General features: G+C 38.4%; 1 pseudogene; it reads right to left on the reverse strand.

The window, feature by feature from the left end:
- Positions 1-5,445: 5,445 nt before the first annotated feature.
- On the reverse strand, positions 5,446-17,941 carry LOC120274645 (annotated as a pseudogene).
- Between the last annotated feature and the right edge of the window lie 4,404 nt (positions 17,942-22,345).

A 22,345-nucleotide genomic window follows, 5' to 3' on the forward strand; every position in this document is an offset into this window, starting at 1 on the left:
TTCTTATGGAGAAGCTCCCATCTCTTGACAATCGCTTTAGAAGATGAGGTGTCTCTTCCTTCCTCCATGTCAACTCTTCGATCTTCACTCATGTTGAGGATGTGTCTCCTCTGACAAAAGAAAGATTCACAGGTCCCATGATCCCAGACTCATTCCAAGTAGCATCACTATCTGGAAAATGTGGCTTTCAATGAGTAAGGTCATATGTCACCTCTTTGATGAAGGATGGAATCTCTCTTCATATGGCATCACCTTTCTTAGTATTTTATACTTAGGTGCTCTTCTTGATTTCTCCTTTGGATAACGCCGGGTTTGCTCGGATAAGATTGTGTTGAAGCTTCCTCGCGAACCTCGCGATTCGCCATTCGAACCCTTCTCCTTAAAAAGCTTGTTTCTTTTTGAATCGCTTTTACTATCACATATGGTCTTCCACATCGATCATATAACTTCTCCGTATAGAATCATCCTCATCCGATAGCGAGCCCAAGTTCATCTTCATCATCAACATCATCCCATGCTTCTTTTTTCATATATGGTAATAACTCGACAAGTATCAACCATGGGTTTTCATCTTGAGACTCGCCCAAGTCTCGAGAGTAGCTCCTTGACCTCATCAGAAAATAATCACCTAATGTAATTAGGGCTCTCCCTTTTGTCGAGCATCTTCTAAGGAGTCAATATATTCTCAATAATCGATTCTTTATAATGGAATTCAAAGCAGCTTCACTCTGCTTTCCCGCTTCTTTTTCTTGTTCTCGATCTTTTTATTCTTCTTGGCTTTTTGCTTGGGCTTCCTCATCGGGTTCTCGAGCCTCCGCACCACTTAATAGTAGGGAGCCTCCCAATGTCTTCAACATTTTTCATGACTCTTTGAGATGAAAAATTCTCATAAGCCTCTCCTCGAACTTCAAGAGGAGCAGTTCTTTGAACTTGAAATCCTCCCTCACCTTGCATGCCTTCTCATATACCGATCTTGCCCCCACTAAAGTTTATTCTTGCAAAGGTAACCGATACTATATTTGGTGTGCTTTTGTTGGTTGATCGGATAATACATTTTTAGATAAAATGATCTTCCCTTCCCCGATATTGCCGCTCTAATCTAATCTTTAAATACATAGCGCTTTTCGAAATCGAATCGACCCAATATTCTCGTGGATATGGATAGAAATTTGGGTGATCTTTCTTGTTCTCGCTTCTTCCGGGTCGCTGTTTGCTCCTCGGTAGTCAAGTAAACCCACCTTCAATGCATCTTGAATATCTTCATCACTTTGTCTTCTAAAGGAATACTTTTGCTCATCTCTCTCGAAGAGAAGTTGCAGTGCTCTAGGGTTGTTCACTCCACTCCCAAATGATGGTGGTGGTTTGGCTTATCATAATTATGGCTGTAGTGCCCCTCCCTTTACTTTTGCATCACTGCAAAGGCCACATGCTTAACACCTTCCGGCTTTCTTTTGGCTTTTTTCTTTGTCTCACTTTTCGTGGGTTGCATCACGCGATACTACCCTTGGACTAGTTCTTTCCAATTTTTTGACTTGAGAGATTTAGTCTTGAAGGTGATGAATATCGGATGAGCTCGAGAAATGGAGCCATCCAATTATCAATATTCCCCACCAATAGCCTCTCAATGCTCAGCATCCTGATCAAGTGGCCGCTCACACTTGATGCCCGTGTTGGCCATCTCATCACATAATCTTACGACCTTCCTCATCCTTGTTCGACGCGGTCGCTAAATCAGTTTATAGTACTTTTAGCAGTGACTGCTCTAACCTGACCCTAAAGGAGTCCTTCATCCATAGGCATGTCCGAATGGATTCGTCAGAGGTTTTGCATACCATTAAAAGCTACACCGCTTAAACTAGCAAAAGAAATTATCTTAAATAACAAAGATGGGTTGTTACTTGTGTCCCCACATGTTGTTATGAAATGAGCTAAATGTTGATCAGGATTCCCTCAAGCCATTAAACCGCTTTTGAACTTTTGAACATTGTATCCCTTAGGATAAGCTTTCACTTGATCATGAAAAGCTCTGAGTAGGGGCTTCGTCACCATCATTTTTCAAGGTAACACACTTGGCTTGTTTTAATTGTGCAGCAACTATCTTTTGTACTTCTTCTCGAGACATCATTGGCTCTGGCACTGCCGATGTTCCAATTTGCTCATGCAACCCAAGAACTTCTTCTTCATCATCTTCTTCTTCCTCGGATAACTTGTACCGGATGGTACTTGCCTATGAACCCTTGAATTATCATGGAGCGTACTCGACTTGATCGCCTGCTTGGATATCACACTCACCGAGATGCAACAAGCCCGCATCATAGATATGTGATCTTTCTCATTGATCCAATTACTTTTTAATCTTGCAAACACCGGATCTTGTTTGATGTAAAAATAAGGTTGTCATCTTCTTCCCTTACTTGAATCATTATTCCTCCTAGGAGGAGTTTGAAACCTGAACTCGCTGGGCAAATGATTTTCGCCTCTTCTTGTGCTCTTTTTCTGTAATGCTTTGATTAAGATCTTCTTCTCGAATACTACTTGTACCAATCAAGTTATCTTCTTTCTCATCCTAGTGAAGGATGCTCCGTCTGTGGGTGTTCTGATCCCTTCCAAGAATCACATGTGTTGTGCATACTCTAGATTCTCCATTTCTTCATCCGGTTTCTTTATCCACTCGAACCTTGAACGATGAGCAGAGGGTGTGGTCTTCTGTGAGCTTTGTTTCCTTCGGTATGGCAGCCCATCAACACAGGTTCATGACTGAAAGTAAGTTCTTTTTCCCTTAGATAGAACTCCCTCGTGTCATCTTTTTCACGCAACTTCTTTGTAGGAGGTGTAGTTATTATAAATCTTCTTGAAAATCGCCTTGAATTGTAGGGACTCTCAGTGGCCTCGCCCCTTCATGATGTTATTTTGTGAAGACCCGAGTCTTGGAAACGAGACAAAAACTCCGCTTTCTCCCGAGGTGAGGGTATCTTCCTCTTGGTCAATCTTGGGCCCCCATCATAAAAAGATTTTGTTGGGGTAGCTTTTGGGCTTTTAAAGATACCACTTTCTTCTCCTCTCTAGCAATCGATCATGAATGAAGGCTCTCTTCATCCTCTCCTCCCTTAATGTTCGCTGACCTTCTTTGGGAAAGTAAGTCGGTCAAAACAGATGCTTTTAGCAAAGCTAGCCGACACCTTCTTCGAGCTCAGCAGGATCACGCGCAGTGTGACGTCCCCTTGATGGCAAGCGTGGACATGGATTCTAGTTGGTGATGATGGTGGGCTTGGCACAAAGTTGACGATCTCTAGAGTAGTCCCAAATTTAACTCAGCTCCAACAACGCCTCAGATAATCGAGCCTAGGGAAGCTTCACTTGAGTGCCTTCACCAAGGAAAAATGGTGCATGATGCAAGCATCAGCATTGGTGTTGCTTTGTTGGTGCCACTGCAAAAAGCCTCGCAAAGGAAAAACATCGCATCAACAACATCGGTGATATCTCACTACTTTCTCACCGTGCAGTGTCGTGCATAAGTCGGTTCTTTCTTTTCACACTCTCGACCTTTAATTAGAATTTTCAACCGGTTGAAAGAGCATGGATCACAAATCAATCTTTTTGTTTTTGTTTTTATATTCTCAGATAATTACTGTTCATGATTCTATTAGGGCAAGCCCCATATACACCACTCCCGCACAATGCTGCATGGGAACCTCCGACAGAAAAACAAGTGTGAATGAGTAAAGTAAATCGAGAACATAATAATTTTTATTAATTTCAAAGATGGCTGTAAACACATGATCATAGACAAAAGTAAGAGAGCTATTCTCTAAGAGAGCTTAACAAGAGATTTCTTTTGAAAGAGGTATTCCCATCATGTTCTTCAAAAATGCTTGACCGATGCTCTTAGTTCCTTCACTAAAGTACGTCGACCTAACCTTTTGACTTTCGTGGATGTAGTCCCTTCTCGATTTCTTTTTCTTTTATGTGAGTTTATGTCTCTGACGATATCGCTCGCTCAAGTCAGTGGCCATTCTATATTTACTTTATCAGTACTGCCCTACTTTCACTTTTTGTGTCTTTATCGTAAGACTTCTGCTCTTTGTGTCAGAAAATCTCCACTCTGACTTCAGAAACCCTCACGCCTTTTACTCTCGGTGTATTGAAACTTCAGAGTTGCATTTGTCACTGTGATGAGGTATTTAGGTCTTAACTCTTCAATGCTTATGAGCCTGACCATTGGAATTTTTAAGTCGCGACCTTCAATATGGTTAAGTAATTAACTCGATAATTTTTGACTCTGCTTTTTAAACTGGATCACAAACCCATTCTTTGAAAGAGACCACATGATCGGGCTTTTTGAGAAAGCTTCGACAACCCAACTCAAAGAAAGTGTCGATTTGAGAGACTGTAAATTTTCATTCATCTTTATTCCTTCCTCGTCATTCTAGAAATTTTCATTTCTTTTTTACTCTTCCCTTTCATTTCAAGAAAGATCACCTCTTTCACTCTAATCGAGGTCGTAAAGACTCCAAGCGAGCTTCAAGCAACTCGCTCAACTCTTTCTTTTTAATGAGTGTTGATGAGAGATATGTGAACTTTTCATTTTTCCTTCTCTTCCTCGCTTGAAGAAATACTCTTCTTTTCACTCTACTCCAATGAGTGGGTCAAGACCCTCACAGTGGAGCTTAAAGAAGTATGATTTCTGATGACATCTCTTTTACCCAAGAGTGTCAAGACTTCATCATGGAATGCAGAGAAATCACTGAAAATCTCTCACACCCAAGAAAGTCAAGACTCAAGCTGGAATAAGAGAAATCTCATGAAATTCCCACTACCCCAAGAGTTCAAGTGGAAACTGAGAGAAATTCCCCATGAAATTCCTCTCACCACAAGAAAGTCAAGCTCATGATGGAACGAGAGAAATTTCATAGAAATTCCCATTACCCCAAGAAAAGTCAAACTCATAGCTGAAACGAGAGAAATCTCACAGAAATTCTCGCTACCCCAAGAGCTCGGGTTTTCACGTGGAATGAGAGAAATTTCTATAGGAGGCCTTGCATAAAATTACCAAAAATACACCCACCAAATCTCATCCTTTACTCTCATTTTTACTCTCCTAACCCATCCTTTCATTTTTCCCATATTTTTCCTTTCTTCTTATTTTACTCATCCTTCCATATCCTCATATCTTTTTCTCATCTTTTTAACTCACCCTTCCATTTTTCCATATCTTCTCTTTTTTCTAAACTCAATTCCTTCTCCATTTTTCTTTTCTTCTTTCTACCTCCTTTTCATCATCATCTCTATCACCATCCCTCATCATCCTCTCATCCATTTTTCCCTCATCACTACTCTTTCTGTCCTTCATTTCTTCATCATCTCCTTTTTACTCATCCTTCATTTTTAGCAACATCCGTCGATCACCTACACCACATGTGGATCGGCGGCAGTGCACGGCCTTGATTATTCAATCATTCGCTTGCAGTCTTTCTCCCCGGTTCCGAAGTACTCCACCTTCTCTTTATCGATCCCATCCGGTCCATCTCCGGCGCCTAACAATGCTGCCATCCGGTTGAGATGAGTGTGCCAGTGATCAGGATGGAACTGATCACCCTCCCCATACATTTCAACATTTCTTTGATACCAACATACTTTCAGCCGTGAGCGATGGTCACTAACACCAAACAAAGCATGCAATATGTTTCAAACCCGATAACGAGATAGGCAAAAATATGGCAGCTTTAAAGATACATGCTTCATCGTGACCGACTTAGTAATCCATTGCTCTCCATTACTATGTCCAAGTTGACATGAATTTGGGGAAGCAATAGTGAACATTGGAGAGCATCAGCATGCGCGTGCCTGGCATGTAGTGGAATAGGATCGACGAACCTCGAGATGCGCTGCCAAGAGACCACAAGGCGCCTTTGCAGAGAGACGTAACTCCGATGAGCGAATGAAGCTGTGGATAGTTTTAGGTAAGAGCTTGTCATCGTAGAGAATTCAGCCAATGGTCATATGGCCGTTGAAGGCTTTCATCGGTGGCCTGAGGAAATAGACGATCTTCTATCCATAAAGGTAGATGACAAGGGTGAGTACAGAGATGCTAATCACCCATCAACAAAGAATGTCTTCCCCGATTGAATCTTCTAGGGATGCATCACAACCTCGCTGCTAACACCGCAGCACACGTCCCCGTAGATGTCATAGGTTTCTTGGAGTCATAATACCCTCTTGATCACAAAGATCATGAAAGAGAGAGCAAATGTCTCTCTTTTTAAACTTTATCTGATTGAAGAATTTTTGAGAGCTTGAAATTCCTAAAGTCGAATCGAGACAAGAACGGTGACTTGGCTCGCCGGATATGAATTAGATCACCGACCGAACCTCGACTAGATCCTCACATCAATCCGTGTCCCACGATGCCTCCTTTCTCTTCTCTCCCTCTATATTCTCTAGCTCACTAACCTCATATTCCCATGCGCCGCCTTTATGGGTCGAAAAGAGAGAGAGCACAATTCTCTACATAAAATGGGGAAGAGAGCTGAGACCTAGACAAAGTATAAAGAACACGAAGAGAGAAGAAAAAGAACCCGATGCTGTTTGTATCATGGTTGCACGCACGCAGCATGGGCTCTCATGCATGGAAAGCAATTACATATATATATTTTTAGAGAAAAGATTCATGATAATGCATGTACATGCAATGCATAAAAGAAATTGCGTTATAAGTATTCGACTAGAAAGAGAAAGGAATCGTGCACGCACACGGCATCTATTGCTCTTTTAAATGGCATGAAAAATTATATATATATAGGTATGCATATATTCTTTCTTTAAATGCACACAACATGTGCAAAACACATGCAAGTGATTACACAATAATGGATCTAGAGAAACATAGCACCTCTTTCCTGCTATCTCGAACCTCGACTCGCTTTCATTTTGTGTCCCTGGTTCTGCTCAACATTCCTCGCTCTTCTTCTTCTTCTTCTTTATCTTCTTTCTCTCTTCTCTCCCTCTATTTTCTCTCCATCTCCTCCTCTCTTCTCTTTTCTCCTCTCACTTTTCTTTCTCCTTCTTCCTTCTCTCCTCGCTCTCTCTAGCATCCTGCTCCGCCACTCCTCATCACGTAAAAATCCTCACGTGAGAATCGAAAAATTCTAAATTCAAATCAATTCTTATCCCTTCTTTCTCTTTCTAAATTTAACGACTCTTTTAAAACTCTAGAACCTCCTTCTTTCCCTCTCTCTTTTATCTCATTTTCATTTTTCTAAATATCTCATTATTATTATATTTTATTAATTAATTCCTAATGGAATTAGGAATTAAAAGAAAACCATATAAACAGAGCATATATTTATAATATCTCGGACGGTATGTAATTTAAAATTTGATTGTTTTGGATCACAACAAGCTAGCTTTTCTCTTTAAAAGAAATCAACATCAACGAAATTGATATATATATATATATATAAACTTGTTTTAATTAAGAAATATGAATCTATTGAATAACAAGTTTCATGACCCTTCCTGCTTGAGAAAAAAAATAATCAAGACTTTGCGATCATCTCGCTAATATTTAAAAAAAATACTTTTGAAGTTCGAAGGATATATAATCACTATTAAATGGGAGAATTTTTTTTAAATGATCAGCTTTACTTTTATTTTAATTTTGACTTCACCACTCTCTTATTTTTCAATTTTGCTTTATAATTCAAACTATTAATGTGAAAATGATTTGAAAAAATATTAAATATTAATAAAATTAGTTTTTAAAAAATATTATATCATTTAATCGAAATCAGATCTGTTAATATTTAAAACAAAGCTGTGCTAGGACATTCACAATTGTTCTTCCTCCTCACAAAACCCCACTCCTCACCACCGACCTGAGTTTCAAGCTTCCTGCGGAGACACTCTTCCTTAACAAAATAAGGCTATGTGGTGACACTTCTCAACAAACATATTATGGTAAATTATGCAGTTCTCTTTGCATTTACCCATACAAACCAAAACCCATCTTTGAGAGAGAGAAATATATTTTTTTATTATTAAAATTTGCTGTTATTACTTCCTGCGCTTCTAAAATCGATCATCGCGAAATACCTGGCTTTAATCACACATAAACTAATTTTATATAAGGCCTGGAATTTCATAAGACAAGGCCTGGACGACGCCACAAATCACAGAAGAATGTCATTGCACTAGCAGAAACCAATCAGATGATGCAGTGCTAACGCTATGCATAAATTCCTGTGACCTAACAGATCATTACAACAATGTCGAACCGTGTCACAAATAATTATGATGATACAAAGCAAAACTTTTCATGATAAAATTTTATGAGCATTTTTTATTGCCCAATTTTAAGCATTTGAATCTTGTTAGTATATCTCAAGAAATACTTTTGTTTTGTCATAAATGGTCGTGAATTTGTGTTGTAAATTTATGACACATTACGTGTCGCTAAATATGTGTGTAGCAACACAAGATTTTTTCTCAGAAATGTATGGCGCGGAATTAGTTCACTCGGAGGAGCTTCATGAAAGGGCCACCATGTTCTGCGCCGGCTGGCTCACCATGGCCAACTTCACGTATTCTTCTTTCCAATTATGCTTGACTTGTACGCCCGCTTGTAATGCCGTGAAATCATCCCGTAGTAAATGGTGCAAGATTCAGTTACCCATGTGTGTGGATTGCCACCATATTGCGCTTTTATCTACAGCGTATGGGTAGTTCTTTATGAGCAGTTGACATTATTAGGGCTGCTTGATCCTCCACTCCAACTCCTCTAAACTATGTTGGGACTGAAAATTAGATATGAGGTTAATTAGAATAATCAGATTTTTGTTAATATATATGCTTTAGCTATTATATTTGTACAGTGTGAAAAGATGAGAGATTAATAATTTTTTTTTTATCTTCTGCACTTGATGTTATCACAATTTTTAATTATGGTTATTTTTATATGAATTTGCGAAGGATGATAGCTACATGACTAGTGCGCCCATACTTCCCAGCCTCTACTTAACCCACTCCAAGTTATCGTGTTATATCAGTACTTAAATCATTATGTATTTTTTTTAATAAAACATGGATGCTCGAATTATTTATATGCGTTGAAGTGATCTATTGCTATTAATTGTTAGCCTTCATTCCCATCTCACTCATGTTGTGTAATTTTAATAATTTAGATTTTTTATTTCTATTAATTTTATCACGGTTATATCACTTGTCTATCATGTAGTAGGTAGGTAGTAGGTAGTAGTAATATTATTATTATTATTTTATTTTCAATAAAATGTAGCTGTCTAATTTATTTGGTCTGTTGAAGTGACCTCATTTACAGTCAACTTGCAGCCCTTCTATCCCCATCTCATCAGTGCCGTGGCTTAATAATTAATTTAGATAATTTTGACTGATTTTATCACGGTTATATCATCATGCACATCATTATGCATTATTTTATCAACAAAATATAGGATGGTCTCAAAGTCATTCATTTCAGGCTTTGATGAAGTGACCCATTGTCTCCCTACCATATGCAACACTAGTACAGATTATAATCATTATGGGCAACACCTACCAACGATGAATGCTACATCAATTGTTATAAGTAATAAATTGACATTGACGTTTTTCAAATAAAAGCCAACTTGATAGGCGAAAGAGACACAGTTACATTAAATCATATCAGCAATATGATAGATAAATAAATAAACAAATTAATAAATCAGAAGATTATCCGCATTTCCTGTCCCATATGTTTTGCAGGTAGAAATGGTGCATCAATCGCTATAATTAATGATCTAAACTTACTTGTGCTAACAAATACTTAATATATATTTCCCTATATACTACAAGCCTTGATGATTTGTTTAAAATATATAAATAACTCATAATAAACTATATCTAAATTTTTAAACCATAATAAAAAATCTATTTCAAATGTTTTCAAAAATTAAGAAATAAATGCATGTACCTTTTAAATGAGATCAGCGAGGAAGAGCCTATTCTATGAAATTCCAACTTTTATAAACCACAGCAGAGACATCTCCATTGCATATTTTTCCAGGAAAAAGTGGACTCAAAAATACCTCCGACATATTAATAAGTGTTTTGTAAATCGGATGAACCACACTAAGTTGTCGATTTGTTGCAATAACAAATGGTTCCATAACTCTGCATGAGTATTCAACCTAAAAAAAAATTTAAATAAAATTGTTAGTAGTGTAACAGTTGATAAAAATTATTTAATACAAACAATCAATGCAAAACATAGGTACCAATGGCTAATGAGCTGATGAACACCAGAGTCATTCACTGTAGCAAAAGCTTTAGCTAGTTGCCAAATAGCTCCTTCTATGCCATTTTGAGCAGGAGTGTAGACTTTGCTGGGAGAAGAGTTCTTGTTGCATATATCTTAGTGCCCTCAATTAAATTGATTCTCTTGAGATAGGGCATTAATATGTTATGATGATCCAAGATGAAGAGTCGCTTGTTGTTTAATGCCTGTTAATTCAGTTGGTTAGATAAATAATATTGTTGTTATATATAAATAAGATGTGAAATTAAACAGGAATCATAATTCCTCATCAACAGAAATATGTGTGTATCAGTGTATATATATTTTGTATATATATATATATATACATATTTCATTTATACCTCATCAACAGAAAGCCCATTCAATTTGTTTTCATTGTGAGAAGCAGTGATTTTTCTTTGGTTTTGACCTCCATATCTGTCAGGATCAAGCTTGCTAGTTGGAGGAAATTCCTGCAAATATTACCCAAATAAGTCATTAAATGATCAAGAGACATAGAAATTTTAATAGATGATGATAAGGTTTAATATATTTGAAAGGTTAAGATTGATTTGCCTTGAGAAGTTGGATAATGACTGGGTTCTCTCCTGCCAACATTTCTCTGCTCGAACTCCTCATCAGTCCTCCATGCCCACTTGTCCTCTGTGTAATAATATAACAATACATGACAAATTAAGGAAAAACAAAACTCATTAGTTTTCACTAAAACTAATTATACATTTAATATTCAATGATATACGTCATAAAAATATTTAAATACCTCGAATGACTTACGTGACAGAGGGAACTTTAGAAGTGCATCTCCATCGATGGTGATGATTTCCTTGATCAACTCAAAAGGAATTTGTTCTTTAAGTTGGTTTATCAAATCAATCTGAGGAAGCTTCAATCCACCTTCATACAAGTTCAACACATCTTGGAAAGAGTCAAACTCATTTGGGGTCTTATCAAAGATGGAGTTAAGTACTGGAAACACAGACTTCACCAAGGCCTTGATTCCATATGCAAGGAAATCAGACATTTTGAGATGTCCAAACCTCTCATCTCTTGGAATATAAATGTCCAAACTCATGATCAATGCTATTCTACTTTCCGAGTTCGGATCTAATAATATCACGTTAAAACAATTAGTGAGACATGACCTTTAAATGAAAATTTATATAATTTATTAACTTTACCAGTTTTTGTAGGTTCCCGGTCTGTTTTCCTATACGAGGATAAGGATACTCTTCTGACATCATTGTAGTATGCATAGTTGTAAATACGATCCCATTCCTCAAATTTTCTAGTGACATCATCCCCTCTCAAGTGCAAGAGCTCCTCATCTCTATATGGCTTCAAAGGTGCTGGTATCTTTTCTGGCAAGTACGTCTACAAAAATATGTGTATATATATATATATATATAAGTGTGTGTGGGTGTATAATGACTAATCAATCATTAGTTTTAACATGGTAATATTAGAGAAAATATATGAAAATGACTTACATCATTTGTGAAAAAGATACGATCATATTTGTATTTGTCAGTAGGATAGACCCAAGAGTTACAATCAAAATGAATACAGCCTTTGTTGAGAAAATTATTGATGGTGACTGACTTGAGAAAGAACTGTGATGTGTGATTGTTCTTGATAATAAAAGCACCGGGAATACTATAATTTTCATCCCATTTAAATGTAACACTAAAGTTGCTCTCTCCGGCAGCAATAGATGGTAAAACAATGATAATTGGTTGAAGATAAGCTGGTTCTCCAATTAATCCCCTGTTTCCATTGTCTATAAAAAAATAATAAATAATAATAAATACACCTGCTTTGAGAACACCAACATTTACAACCAATTTGTGTGTACAAATTGTAATATTTATATCTAAATTTATAAATTTTTTATATAGCGTTGTAGATCATGTCCACTAATTAAGAAAAAGATAGTAGTTGGTGGGAAACACTGTCGAAATTTGTTGGAACATTGCATCTTATCTTACCTTTTTTTTGTTGTTTCTGGGACTCATTTAAGGCAAGTTCCAACCATAAATATCAGTGTGCGCAAAATAATATAAATAATAAATGATCAATTTACCAACTCTGTTTTCAAAAATATTTGTAAGGTCCACAAATTCATTTGAAAATTCATTCGAAAAGCCAGCCGGAATGTTAGAGGTTAACAAGGTTACAACAATAACTGCTCAGGTGGAAGCTTTGGGCAAAAAGATCGACAGCTTATCCACCCATGAACCAAGTATAGTTATGGCTTGTGATACTTGTGGGGAAGGACATTCATCAACCGATTGTCCCATTATAGGAGTAGCGCATGGACCCACCAAGTAGGTTGACTTCATTGGTAGTGTCCTCCCGACCACGAGGAAACCTCTACAGCAACATGTATAACCCAGAGTTAGAGGAATAACCACAACTTCCTCGGGAAAATCAAGTGCGCAAAGATAAGCCCCTCAACTAGATTCCCTCCTTACCCACAATCGGATAGAAAAACCTACTCTTGAAGATATCCTTACTCTGCTCATATATACCACATATATAAAAATTTCAGCAATCGATACTAGATTTTTAGAGCGACTAGTCTAATATGAGGAATCAACATGCTTCTCTTTTAGAACTTTGAGAATCAGAGTTGGCTAGATTGCGAAATTATTGTCCGAGTGACCACAGGGCAGTCTACCGAGTAACACCGAGGCAAACCCTTGTGACCACCTCAAGGCGTTCACTCTTAGTAGTGGTAAAGAAGTGTGCATGAGTGGAGACAAGGTGATGGAAAAAGGAGAAAGAGCCGCAATCAAGTTTCGAAAAAGCCGACAAAAAAGGGAAGAGCTACTCCAATTGTTAAGAAGATTACAACACCACCGATGAAGGAGTATATATCACAGTTCCCCTATCCCTCCAGGTTGAAGAATGATCATACCAACGAGTAATTCAAGAGGTTTTGCGATTTGTTCAAGTAATTACACATCAATGTACCGTTTGTTGAAACCCTTTCCCAAATGCTGAATTATGCAAAGTTTCTCAAGGGCCTATTAACAAACAAGGAAAATTTGTAGAGGTGTCTATGGTAACATCGAGTGAAGTAAGTTCCGCATTGCTACATAACTGGCTACCGAGGAAGAAGAAAGATCCAAGGAGTTTTACTATTCATTGTAGCATTATTGATTTTGTAAATAAGAAAGCCCTAGCAAACTTAGGAGCTAGCATTAATGTCATGTCTTTCACCATGTTTAGGAGACTTGGACTTAACGACCTTAAACCCACTAGGATGACACCTCAATTAGCGGGCCACTCCATTAGGCATCCTAGGGGTATCACAAAGGATGTTTTGTTTAAGGTTGATAAATTCATCTTCCTGATTGATTTTGTGATCTTAGACGTTGATGAGTATGTTGAGGTACCCCTAATTTTACGTCAGCCTTTTCTAGCCACCTCCCAAACCCTTATCGATGTGAGCAATGGTAAAATAACTTTATCATTGATGAATTTGTGCATGAAATGGTGCACAAGGAGCCTTTCAAGGACTCATTGGATAACCCTCAAGAAGAAGAGACAACCCTTTTGCTTACAAAAAATTTAGTTGAGAAACACACGTGCAAGAAGCATTGGAGGGAAGTCACTTCCCCCAAGAAAGGCAAGAGGAAACCTATTTTATCTGATTTTACACTTGGGCACTATTTTGGAGACACTCACATTGGGTTAGAGGAGTATTCCTATTTGGAACCTCCTTGACATTTTCATATCAGGTACGTCAAGATTGTGACGTAAAATAAACGCTTCTTGGGATGTAATCCAACCATTTTTTTCGTATTCTTGGTTAGTTTGCATTCTAGTTATAGTTGTTCGTTTTTATTTGACTTAGCAATAAATGCTTGATGAGTCTTAGTTTTTCAGCATTTGGTTGGTTGGTTGTTGTTTTAGACACTCAATTTTGGGCTCACTAGGTTATATTTGTACTTGAGCTTTCTTGTTAAAAACACGGAAAACTCTACTCAAATCTTTTTGGGCTATTTTACGGGTTATTTACACCCAGTAAGCCCGGGTCATAATGCCTTAACGAGAGCTTTTACGGCATCTTTATGCTTGTAAGCCACCCCACAAAGGGGTTCCAGAGAGCTTTACAAGTGCCCTTACAGACGCATAAGTCATGAAGTGCACAATTTAGAGATATCTAACAAAAGCGCCTGTAAAGGAGTGTAAGGGTCATCCAGAGCACTTAACGGGCATACCCAGAAACCCTTATGGGCGGTAACCTCCATGTAATGTAATCTAGGTTCCTTATGAGCACATTAGGCTCGCAAACTAGGCCGTAAGAGCAATTCAGAGAACTTTATAGGCTACAGTGTAACGACTCTTCCGGCTATAACTTAGGTTGTAAAGGAGATATACCCTTACGGGGCAGGTCTTATGACCGTATAAATCCCATAATTGTTTATGCCAAGAGATGATACGCCCCTTATATATCCTCAAGTGTGTGGGTCGTACAAGTAGTAAAGTGTACCCAATAGGATCGGGTAGTTGAATCCACAAGGACTAGTATAGCTCTCAATACTCACTCATTTTCTAATATCTAGCCGATTCAATGATTGGATTAAAGTAATTAACACTACTAAAGAATCGAAGAATAGGGAAAGAATAAGAGACAGGGTTTTGGGTTAAAGAGATAGCATTGGTAAGGATAGTGCCCTGGATTTATCCCCATTCAAATGCAATGACTAGGTAATAATTCAAGAGTTCTTCTTGGACCGTAGTGAACACTTGCGAAGGATTTGATAACATACGTCCTTACCCAAGGCTCAGAGTGGACTCAACCCCTTTCTTGATATGTGTCGTAGCTAGACAAGTAGAGATTACACTCTATATAGCGAATCAAACTAAGGTTGAATAGAAACTTAAAATGCAATGGCAACCAATGAGAAAAAAATAGCAATAGAAAAATCAACGCACACGCAGCTATTAATAAGTCCCTCATAAACAACCAACATACAAGCATCAAGGCAATAAACACCTAAAAAAAGATAAGAAATATGAACAAAAAGAAAGGCCACAAGAAAAACTCAAGAATCAATATCACTAAAAATCAAAAGCATCGTAATTCAAGGATCACAATCCAAGGCACTGAAAGATGGTTAGCCCCTCATAGTCTTATAAACAATCATAGGAAAGCAATAAGAGAAATAGAACTTGTCCATTAAACTCCCTTCTTGCTTCACAATCATATTGGAGAAAACTTGACAACAGTTATCACCGACAATCCTTCTTTTCCACGCTTGCCTTCACTCCAGATCCGGCTCTGAATGGTATGCTAATAACCGTGCTTGGCTCCAAATCTTGGGAATTGATTTCGGTGCAAAACTAGTAAATAACACCGTGGTAAGCATGCCTGTGCTTACCTACCCTTGCTTGGAGAGTACGCTCATGTTAGGAGCACAGTGACCATGTTGATATTCTCTTGAGATTTCCAGTAAAACCCATGGGGGTAAGCACGCCCGTGCTCCCTCGGCACGATAGTGCTAGGGATGGTGAAAACGTGCTTCTTAGTGCTATGTGAACTTCAGTAAAACACATAGGGGGCTCAAAGACGCCCGTGCTTCTAACCATACTTCTGAGCATGGGTGTGCTTCGAACAATGATTGTCCTAAAACTTGTATTTCAACACTCTTTTGCATCAAAATTGGTCTTTTTTTCATTCCTTTTGGTCTCAGTACTCCCAATTATCTGCAACATTTAGGAAACATATCTCAACTAGTATCAGTTTTATCCTAAAAAAATGTGTTAAAAAGGACAAGTAAAACACATAATAGGGTATATAAAATATCAATATAAAAATGCACTCATCAAGAGACTTATGGTCACAGCTTACTCCCATAAGCACCTAGGGTTTAAATGCAGCCGATGACATTTGATCTTCATTTCTATTTGTTCTTCACCGAATCTTGGTCACCGGTGGGCCTTTCTCCTCCCATTCAACTCCCCATGCTCTCTTCTTTCATTTTTGAGTGTCTCGAATGGGTTTGGACACTTTTTTCTTACTCTCCACCGCCTGAATTTTGGTTTTCTTCTTCTTGCTAAAAAGGTATAGTATTTGTTATGATATCTTGGGTATTTAGTCATTCAAATATATGGTAGTAATTGCTTAAATGTTTTTGTATTCTTCTATGTCAATTTTAGTTTGAAATTTGTAATGTTAGAGTTTATATGTATAAGAGGGGTCCTTAGGGGCCCCGAGTCTTACTGTTGTAAGGCTTACCCTAAAGGTGAGTTTCCCAAGGCTTTACGGCTATAAGTCTACCCATAAGCAAGGTATAAGCTCTCCTGCTTTCAAGAAAAATTTCATATTCTTGTATACTCGAACTTCATATTTTTTTCATGTAGGATGACTCGAGCAAAGAAGACCACTCGGGCTAGTAAAGAGGAAGAGACTCGAGGTATCTACCCGGACCCAGCAACCCAGGAGGAGACTTTAACTCCCCGTCTCTTTAGCCCTCCCACATTTTTTGAGACTTGCATCTGAGAGCGGTTTGCTTACTTGAAGACAAAGCGGTTTGGACAGTCCCTTACGGTGGACTGGCCGATCCTTGCGTAGTCAGGGCTCGAGGAGGAGGTTCAAGAGATGTTGTAGGCTAGCAGTTAAAGCCCGATATTTGCATATGAGGAGTGGGTGTATCGTAACACCACTCTCGAGGTCTTCAGCACATTCGAGTTGGACCAAGGGTTGGTAGGCTTTGATCGGGAGGGTTCTATTAGATTTTAGTTATTCAGGGAGCAGTGGTCAATGACCTATACAGGGTTCACTCTATTGTCAAGGCTATATGACACAGGCTTCACCAGCACCCCACAGTATGAGCAACTTCTCGTCGATTTCCCATCAGGTGTCACACCAAAAGTAAGTGTTAAAGTAATTGAGCTGCGGAAGAAGCTACGAGTCGGGCCTTGCCAAGGCATTATTTATTACACGCCCGCCTCTGATGTATGTGCACATTGTCATTGCTCGGTCTTTTACAGGTCGAGTTGATAGCCCCGGAGTGGTGGGGTGAGAGGAGTTCTTATACCTATGCAACTTAGTTAAGTGTCACCCCATCCACCTTGACTACGTATTGGTATACTTCATCTTTCATTAGGGCCAACATGTACGCCTCAGTGCTATCATCGCTCATCCCTACAACACGCGTTTTATTAAAGGGATAGGGCAGGTAGATCGGCTCCAAGCATAGAGGTCGTTGGTGGCACAGCTTCCCTAAGCATGGATACTTTGCGCCTAATGGGGATGGTGTAAACCACGGCTCCCGATGGATCCTCACCCTAAACCCCACAGAGCAACCTCTAGAGGGAGATGAGGACGCGGATAAGGAGTCAGACGATGAGTTCAACATGAGTCCTTCCTACCATCGGGCACTGCACCGGTGAATGTAGCCAGCCTAGCAGTTCCTAGACGCCAATCAGAGATACAGGAGCTCAGAGCCGAGTTCTGGGAGATCCGTGAGGGCTAGTAGGGCATTTTAGCGACCTAGAGTCAGTTGTAGGCTAATCTTGGCCGTACTTTGGATATCCTATGTAGGCTGGTTCCTCCCTCACCATCACCGGCATCCAGTCCTCCCCTAACACCTCGTCCACTGACAAGTTCAGCACCATCTGACACTTCCGAGCCCTAGTTTTACTTCATTTTCATTTTATCTTGTATTTTTCATTTTTAGTATTTGTATTCATCTTTTATGGTAAGGGTGGCCCTACCTAGCTTGTACTTATTTTGATAGATTTAGTGGATTTTTATTTTCTATTTTTTTACTTTTATTTTGTTGAGCTTTAATGTATTTCCTTGTATTCGTAGGAGCTTAATACTCATGATCCTCAATTGTAAAGGGGATTGTCACTCATCTTTTCTTAACCTTGAGTGACCCCGACTACTTGGGTACTTCAACAGACACACTAGACTTGTTTCAAGAATCAATGAACTTTCGAATATGAATCGGGGAAGCATTCATTTTCCACTCCCCCTCCTATTCTTGTTTACATTGTCTTGCATATTCATCTTTTACAAACATTGAGGGAAATGTATGATTTAAGTGTGGGGAAGGGGTTTAAGATTCATTGTTATTATTTTACTTTCCAAGTTATGACTTATGATGGTGTATTTGAAATTTTGTGGGAGTTTCATAGTATTAATGTGGACACATGCGAGTTTGCTTCTTTTCGAGATTAGTTTTTTTTTAGTTTGCACTCTATTTTTGGTTATTCACCTAATTAGATCACACAACCTCTCTATTGTAACAACGTAGACCATGTATGGTTTTCTAAGTTTGTTTTATTTTACTTCAAGTTGTTTAAAGTGACTTTTGTTTTTTTGCAAATTTAAAAGAAGTTGATTGAAAAATAGAAAATGTGGGGAAACGGAAAGAGCTACCCCTAGTAGATGTGTAAAGCTACTCTAGATAAGTCAGATACTTTGTATGCCCTAATAAGAGAAAGAGCTACCTCTTTAGGAGAGTGAAACCTACTGTATTCTGGGAAAAGATACAGAAAGAGCTACTGCTCTTAAGCGTGAAAGCCACTTGACGAGGTCTTGCAATAAAAAGTTACCTTAGGAGTTGTGTGAAGCTGCTACCTTGCAAAGAAGAAGTTGTTCGTGAAATTTTTGCTATTAAAGTTTTGTAGGTCAAAAGAAGTGAAGTTGAGAGTTATAACATACACACAATCAATAACCTTGAATAAAGTGATTACTAACTTTGGAAACCTCCAGATTCTTGAGCACTCGAAGTCTTGCACATTCTCCGATTTGTTTGTAATGTTTTATTTTTGCTTGATGACAAGAAAAAGCTTAAGTGTGGGGGAATTTAATGAGTGTACAATATTCACTTATTTCATATCATTTTGTACACTCATTAGGCATGCATTAGAATTATATTGTGAAATTCGGTGTTAAACATAGTGTGTCTTGCATTCTTAGGCTTCAGGTAGCACTTAAAGACGAGAGATAACCAAAAGAAGCACTCTAGATCCAAAATAAAGAAGATGGAGCACTCTCAGTATCAATTGAATAAGGACAACGCAAATAGGATGGCTTACGAGCAGCTTACGACCTGTCTTACCGCCTTAAGCATCTTTTAGAGAACCTTACAGGCATGCTTATGCCCATAAGGAGAAGTTTAGAACCAAATCAAAGGATTTTACATGCAGGACTTATTCCATAAGAATGCCTGTAAGGACCATCTAGAGGAGCTTATAACCAGAGGATATGCCTGTAAGGGCGATGGCAAGGGACAACATAATAAAACTTATGGTCGAGCGCTTATGGCGGTAAGATGGATCGTAACACAGATAGAAGACCTTATGGATGGAACTTACGGTCGTAAGTGTTCCCATTAGGCTTATAACCCATCTTCTCCAGCTCCTTACGGTCATGTCCTTAGGCCCGTAAGCACAAGGTAAGTAGCCGAGTATAAATAGATCTAATGAGGATTTTTATGGCATTCTTTGGATTTCTTTGATTCTTTTCTTGAGGTAAAGCTAGGGGAAAGGGCTAATCTAGTAGGAAATTGGGATCCACATTCAAGGGGAGAGTTGATCATAGCCATCAAGCTCATCTTGGTGACATTCATGGAAGCTTTGCCAGGGTTTCTTTCTTGATTCATCTCCGCCGCGATTAAGAAAGGGGTTTTTATATTTTCAATGTCTGTCATCATGTCTTATTGTTTGAATGATTGCCCTCCATTAATGGAGGAAAAATTTGTTAGATGTTTGGACATAATGAACTCTAGGATTTATCTTTTGACATTGGTTGTTGAATTCATGAGATTTAGTTATTTTCCTTATTGCAATCCATTCTATTTTAATCTAATTACGTGTTTGAATGCTTGATTTCTATTATGGTGAAAGCCCTAGTTATCATACTTGTGCTTTGTGATGAGAAAAAAATTCCCACCTAACATAGATATGCTACAATTAGAGGGAATTATGAGTAAGCCTAGACATAGGGTACTTTGGAGACCCCATCTCTCTCAATTCTCCCTAGTGAGTTAATGAGTATCTCCATACTCTTTGCAATCACGTAGAGAATATTTTAGGAGAAATTGCATCTCTACTCAGTATTTGGATTAGGGTTAATCTCTCCTCATAAGAGAGACTACCTATTTAAGAATTTCTCATTAGGCAACGGTGAGATTTCATAGAGTGTTAATTGATTGTGCGGATGAATGTATCAGCTCTGCACCGATTCAGTTATTCTTGACCATCTAATGAGGGATTTAGTATAATTCAGAAATTGTTTCGATTCAAATAGGATTGCATATCTAGACAACCTTACATTTTATAAAACCCTAGAAGGATGCTATGCCCGGACATCATTTCCTCCCCTAATTTCTATCTTTTTTTATTTCGTACTTCTTGCTTTTACATTCTTTTGTTCATACACAACACTTGATTTGTTAGTCTAATTCTTGGAACTAGGGTTACTACTAGTATTCTCAATCTTTCCTGTAGACTGACATCTTGCTTTCATACACACTTTATTACACGATCATCATGTACACTTGCATCCCTATCAACAATGAAGCTTACGGTCAAGTTCTTACTGTCGTAAGTTACGCAACAACATAAATAGAAGAAATTAAAGATGGGACTTACAATCGTAAGTGTTCCTGTAAAGCTCGTGACCCATCTTCTCTAGCTCTTTAAGGCTATATCCTTATGCCTGTAAGCAGGCCGTAAGCAACTGAATATAAATAGACTTAATGAGAATTTTAGGGCATCTTTTGTTCAATCTTTGATTCTTTTCTTGGAGGTAAGATAAGGGAAGAAAGGAGGTGAATCTCCAGGGCATCATAGGTGACTTTTGGAGGAGATTTAGATCCTACATCAAGAAGAGAGATCGTAGCCGTCAAGCTCACCTTGGCAGCGTTCGTATTTTTTGGAGTTTTTCGGCAATCTATCTCTTGCGCGAATAAGAAGTGAGTTTCTATGTTTATGATAAGTGCTTGTGTATTAGTAATACGAAGCATTATTTTCTTACAATGAGCATTACTTTTATCAGATTTTATCACTTATACATGTGTATTCATATTTTTTGTTCATGTAGGGTTGTGGAGATAAGTGTGGAAGAAAGAAGCCAATGCAGATCGTAAATACACTTTGTTGATAAAATCTTGGAGCGAACAAATGTGAAGACATAAGTTGTGCTCAAAGACATATGAGTGTGTACCAACCTCCGTTGTGCTTGAGTGAACATGCAAATTGGAAGTGCACAAAGGCAATCACACTCATGTGTTCTGACTTGTGCAATGCTAGCAAGATTGTCGTCAAATGTAATTTTATTGAAGATACAATGCGATCTTCCGCATGGATGTGTGCCCATTCATGTGGCCTCGAAGAAAATATGGATTCGGGAGTATTTTAGCAAATCTACTGTAGCAAATTACTGTTCACATGCCGCTGAAAAAAAGATTCCTGCAGATTTACACGGGCGTGTTTAAAATCCACACGCCCATGTGGATGCCCTATTCCAGCCTATTTAAGTCGCAACATCAATTCGTTTTCAGAATCCTTTTCCTATCTTTTGTCCATCTTTTCTCCATCTTTAGAGGCGGTAATGGCTAGTGTTTGGAGAGGCGTTGGCTAGGCTTTTTGAGAATCCACCGCATTTTTTCATAAGATAGTTATTGGAGGAGCTTTCGTCGGCATCGATTCGGCGACGTGTGCCCTAGGCTTGACGAGAGAACCTTTGGAGAAGACGTGGCTACTCCAGAAGACCATCGACACGCACACCAAGGGGGTTTTATTCATGGATTGTATATCTTTACTCTCAATTCCATTATTGATAATATTTTACTCTATGGACAGCTAAACCCTTAGTGGGTACTTGGACTTGTAAACCCTAGGATGATATTTTTTTCTTTGACCATTTTTTATGCTTTCTTTAATTGATATTTCAATTGAGTTCCAATCTTGAATGCTTGTTGAGTTGATTTTCCCTTAGAGTGATACTAGGGTTGAGAATCCATCTTGGTAACCTTTGTGGATGAGTGACACACCATGAGGGTTAGA

This window comes from Dioscorea cayenensis, chromosome 13, assembly GCF_009730915.1.
Source record: "Dioscorea cayenensis subsp. rotundata cultivar TDr96_F1 chromosome 13, TDr96_F1_v2_PseudoChromosome.rev07_lg8_w22 25.fasta, whole genome shotgun sequence".
In the NCBI taxonomy this organism is placed as follows: Eukaryota; Viridiplantae; Streptophyta; class Magnoliopsida; order Dioscoreales; family Dioscoreaceae; genus Dioscorea; species Dioscorea cayenensis.